The sequence below is a fragment of the Heterodontus francisci genome, chromosome 1 (assembly GCF_036365525.1).
Source record: "Heterodontus francisci isolate sHetFra1 chromosome 1, sHetFra1.hap1, whole genome shotgun sequence".
Lineage (NCBI taxonomy): Eukaryota > Metazoa > Chordata > Chondrichthyes > Heterodontiformes > Heterodontidae > Heterodontus > Heterodontus francisci.
Genome location: NC_090371.1, coordinates 253,015,954 through 253,021,953, shown reverse-complemented (window position 1 = coordinate 253,021,953; position 6,000 = coordinate 253,015,954).

Sequence of the window (6,000 nt, the reverse complement as noted above, 5' to 3'; positions counted from 1 at the left end):
ATTAATGACTTTGTCATGAATCTAGGAGGGATGATCAGTAAGTTCGCAGATGACATGAAAATTGGTGGTATCGTCATGAGGATAGCCTGAGATTACAGGATGATATAAATGGGCTGGTAAGATGGGCAGAGCAGTGGCAAATGGAATTTAATCCGGAGGAGTGTGAGGTGATGCATTTTGGGAGGACTAACAAGACAAGGGAAGATACAATGGATGGTAGGGTTCCAGGAAGTTCAGAGGGCCCTTGGTGTACTTGTCCATAGATCACTGCAGGCAGCAGCATGGGTAGATAAAGGTGGTTAGGAAGGCATTATGGGATACTTGCCTTTATTAGCCAAGGCATAGAATAAGAGAGGAGGGAGGTTATAATGGAGCTGTATAAAATGCTAGTTAGGCCACAGCTGGAGTACTGTGTACAGTTCTGGTCACCACACAAGAGGAAGGACGTGATTGTATTGGGAAGGGTGCAGAGGAGATTCACAAGGATGTTGCCTGGGCTGATGCACTTTAGCTAAGAAGAGAGACTGGATAGGCTGGGGTTGTTTTCCTTCCAGCATAGAAGGCTGAGGTGGGGGCGGGGCGGGGGGGGGGACATGATTGAGGTATACAAAATTGAGGGGCATAGATAGGAAGAAACTTTTTCTGTTAGCGGAGGTGTCAATAACCAGGGGTTATAGATTTAAGGGTAAGGGGCAGGAGGTTTAGAGGGGATTTGAGGAAAAACTTTTTCCTCCAGAAGGTGGTTGGAATCTGGAACACACTGCCTGAAGAGGTGGGAGAGGCAGGATCCCTCACTGCATTTAAGAAGTATTTAGATGAACACTTGAAACACTATAGCATACAAGGCTACGGCCCAAGTGCTGAAAAATTGGATTAGAATAGATAGGCTTGATGGCTGGTGGGGACACAGTGGCCTGAAGGGCCTGGTTCTTTGCTGTATAACTCTATGACTTAAGCATATTCTGTTTTTCTCTCATGCACGTCTAATTTCCATTTGGAAGTCTCTGAGCTATTTGCCTCAACCACTTGCTGTGGTAGCAAGTTCCTCATTCTGTCCCGAGGAAAAAAAAACCTCCTTATTTCTCTATTGGATTTATTAGTAACAATATTTATGGCTCCTAGTTTTAGATTCTTCCACAACTATCACATAATATTTACATCACAAAAATAGGTTGATCAGGCCAAAAGGTCTATTGCCAATGTTTCTACTTCATACAAGCCTCCTCCCACATTTCTTCACCGAACCCAATCAACATGTTTTTCTATTCCTTTTTTTCCTTGTGTGTGATCTAGCTTCCCTTTAAATGGATCAATGCTAAATAAGCTGAAGGGATTCTACTTCATTTGCCCCTCCTTAGGGCGGCACAGTGGCGCAGTGGTTAGCACCGCAGCCTCACAGCTCCAGGGACCCGGGTTCGATTCCAGGTACTGCCTGTGTGGAGTTTGCAAGTTCTCCCTGTGTCTGCGTGGGTTTTCTCCGGGTGCTCCGGTTTCCTCCCACAAGCCAAAAGACTTGCAGGTTGATAGGTAAATTGGCCATCATAAATTGTCACTAGTGTAGGTAGGTGGGAGGGAAATATAGGGACAGGTGGGGATGTTTGGTAGGAATGTAGGATTAGTATAAATGGGTGGTTGATGTTCGGCACAGACTCGGTGGGCCGAAGGGCCTGTTTCAGTGCTGTGTCTCTAATTCCTTGTCCAGGAAGGCTGATGCCATCTGCAGAGCATTTATTACTATCTGGCTGAAAAAGCACACACGAGTGGGTGTTCCATATGTACCCTGTATCATTCAATCATAATTTTAAAGACCTCTATCAGGGATCTAAGTTTTTTTCTAAAAAGCCCTAACCTGTTCAAAATTTCCCATTAACTGTAATCTCTCCCTTCTGTTACCATTTGTAAATCTTTTTTGCATTTGCTCCAGTTATTTTTTAATAGTAGAGATCAGACCTGTGTACAGCATTCTAAATGCAGCCTAACCAGGGTCCTATACAAGTTTAGCATAACTTCACTACTTTTGAATTAAGAACCTCTAGATACATATGCTTTTAATGATATGTTCACCTGTATTCCTAGATCCCTTTGCTCTTCTACCCCATTCAATTTCTTATTTTCTAAGGGATAAGTGATGTTTTCGTACCCAAGTTCAGCACCTCACATTTATCTACATTAAAGCTTACTTGCCATTTCACTGCCCAATCTATAAGTTTTCTAATGTCATATTGTATTATGTAGTATTGCACCCTTCCTCCTGTTTGCTTTACCACCCCAAGTATGGTATTATCTGCAAATTCTGATAGAATGTTGTGTTCTTAAGTCCAGATCACTAATCTAAATTATGAATAGTAGTCATCCAAGCTTGTGGATACACTGTTTTCTACCTTCCCCAATCTGAACTACCTTTATTCCTAGAACAAAGAACAGTACAGCACAGGAACAGGCCATTCGGCCCTCCAAGCCTGCGGCGATCTTGCCTGCCTAAACTAAAAAGAACAGTACAGCACAGGCACAACTCTTTCATTTTTTTTTAAAGCCAATTTACTATCCATTCAGCTATTTTCCCTAACTTTCATCAGGAGCATAAGGTGTGGTACCTTATCAAAGGCTATTTGAAAATCCAAGTATATGACATCTACTGCATTAACCTTATGTACTCTTTCCATTACCTCTTCAAAGTTTAAAAAAAAACCAGAAATCAAAACAGAAAATGCTGGAAATACTCAGGTAAGGCAGCATCCATGGAGAGAAACAGAGTTAATGTTTCAGGTCACTAACCATTCATCAGAACTGGAACAAGTTAGAAATGTAATTGGTTTTAAGCAAGTGAAAGGGTTGGGGGAAAGAACAAAAGGGAAGGTCCGCGATAGGGTGGAAGATGGGAAAAATTAACAAAAGAGTTGGTGGCACAGGGCCGAAGGCTAGTGAGGATGCTTGTCGGAAATCATGCTTTTAAGCAACAATAAAAGCCATCTCTCCAGTTGCTCTTCGATCACATTTTTTGGTATTGATTCCAGTATCTTTCCTATCACTGACATTGAATTAATTGGGTCATAATTCCCAATCTCCCTTTTTTGGTTCTTGGAACATTAACAGTGGTGGGGCGGCACAGTGGTTAGCACTACAGCCTCACATCTCCAGGGACCCGGGTTCGATTCTGGGTACTGCCTGTGCGGAGTTTGCAACTTCTCCCTGTGACCGCATGGGTTTTCGCCGGGTGCTTCGGTTTCCTCCCACAGCCAAAGACTTGCAGGTTGATAGGTAAATTGGCCATTGTAAATTGCCCCTAGTGTAGGTAGGGAATATGGGATTACTGTAGGGTTAGTATAAATGGGTGGTTGTTGGTCGGCACAGACTTGGTGGGCCGAACAGCCTGTTTCAGTGCTGTATCTCTAAATAAAATAAATAAAATTACCTGTCTGGCATTCTTCTGGCACTACTCCACTTCCTTGGACCTTGTATATAAATACAAAAAAACTAATGTCTCTGCTATTTCCTTGACTATGTGCATCATTCGGACCTGGAATTTTATCCTTTTAGTTTTGCTAATTTATCAATTATTTTCCCTTTCTCTCCCAACTGCATTAATATTCTTTAAGCTCATTCTCTAGTAATGTGTTCATTTTTCTGTCATTATGTGATTTAGTGGCTCGATACCTACTTTTAAAATTTCTGTCTTTTTTAAAAAACTTCTCCAAGTTCTTCATATTTTCTTTGGTATCCAAGTATTTATGTCTTTAGAGTCAAATTTCCCATCGTCATCCATGATATCCTGTAATTAACTTGCTTGTTTTTTTGGCTTTTAGTGAGTTACAAGACACTTTTTGTCCCTAGAAAAACAGTATCTAAAGTTGGCTTGCATCTTAAGGTCTGACGGTTACCCCCAGTTACATAGATCATTAGCAAGTTGAGTTAGGCGCAGGGATGCATTATGGAATTAAGCCACAATTAGCTGTAATTCCAGGTGGTATTATAGCTAATTACAAGTCCTGGATGTTTTGATAAACAAGCCATTTAAAGTATTCATCTGTGAAGAGTGGACTGAAAAGATGGAAGCTCCAAACCACACCACCAACAGGGCAAAAGGAAGCAACCATCCTTTCTCAGGTTATTCAAGTAATGCCCTAGATGTCAGTGAAGATGACATACGATTTGAAGAAAGTGATAGTTCACAGCACCAGTGATGACTGTGACAGCATTATGAGAACATTTTGGGCTTCTACACTTAACAAAATGTACTGTTTGCATTGTTTTGTGCTGTATTTTTTTTTTGTTCTGTTCTTTCCCCTGAAATATTTCCTTTTAAAATCCTGGTGCATCTTATGGTCTGGTAAATATGCAGTATAACTCATTTGGTAATGGATCCCTTTGTCTTTTAATTCAATCCATATGGAATTCTGTATGTCAAAGCTAGTTACATTCTTGTTTTCTACTGGTGCAGCTACTCTAAGTCCCCCATTCCTTCCTAATTGTGTTTAGCCTACAATATTTAGTTGCCAATCTTGTTCAGAAATGAAGTACGATTGCAATGCCAATAATTTTTTTTTTTACATGCATTACAGGAGTTGTCAGTGCATGAACTACCTATTTACTAAATGTTCCACACAGATTATGTAACTTTAGTTTTTATTATGCAATAATTTCACTTTACAAGTCACCAGTACCTGAACTACCATGCGCTAACTTCAGAAAGAGAGATCCGCTCACCTCATTATTCCAGATCCAAACCAATTTAGTTTAACTTTTTCCAGAGTGGGGAGAACGATTGACACCTCCCTTTGCACTGGGATTTCTGTTCAAGTGCCTTTTTGGTCATGCCCTTCCCACCTGGGAACCTCCTTCAGCCCAACAATTCTCTATCTCTAGTTCTAGCCTCCCCAATTTCAATTGTTTCACCATTGGCAACTGTGGCTTCAGTTGCTTAGGGCCCAAGCTTGGTACTCTTCCCCCAAACTTCTGTTCCTCTCTCTACAATATGCGGTTCAGTGTCAAATGTGGTTATAGATGTTGCTGTGAAGCACCCTGTGAGGTTTTTTTATATTTACATAGCTTTGATTGATAACTTGTTAAAGTTGCTAACAACTACAACAAACCTTCCATGCCACCCCTGCCTCCAAAGGCACAATTCTGTTTAGCTGAACTATTTTCATGCTTCCTGAGCATACAAAAAGATTTTTTTTTTTTTTAAAAAGAGTAATCTAATAGTCCAGAATGTGCATCATCTGAAAACCAAATTAGATCATGTTCAGCAGCTACAGACATTTTAGATCAAATTATAAAAAGTATGCTGGAACACAAACAACTTTTCAAACGTGAACTGGCTATCAAATACAGTGGCAGCAGTGTGTACCATCTACAAGATGTACTGCAGCAATGCAAGACTCCTTAGACAGCACCTTTTAAACCCCGCGACCTCTACCACCTAGAAGGACAGCAGATGCACGGGAACACTACCACCTTCAAGTTCCCCTCTAAGCCACACACCATTGACTTGGAACTATATTGCTGTTCCTTCGCTGTTGCTGGGTCAAAATCCTGGAACTTCGTTCCAAACACACTGAGTGCACCTACCCCACATGGACTGCAGCGGTTCAAGGCAGCTCACCAGCACCTACTCAAGAGCAATTAAGGATTGTCAATAAATGCTGGCCTAGTCAGCGGCATCCATATCCCATGAACAAATATTAAAAAATGCTTCAAATTCATTGTATTTCTGCCCAAATTGATATTCCAAATGTTTAATGTTTAAAATTGCACAACATTCACAAGTCCATGCAACACCCATAGTTTTTGCATGTTTTTATATAATTTTTCAACTAATTCCCCGATTTCCCAGTAACCAAATGAAAAGGCCTCTGCTACAGTTCCCACTTATTCCAGATAGCTACCCATACCAGCCAAATGGTACTGACCATTTGCCATTCCCAAAACTATCAATTACAAACTGTGACTATTTCAGGCAGTTCAAGCAGCTATTCACTTTTTTTTTTAAAAAGTGGTGCC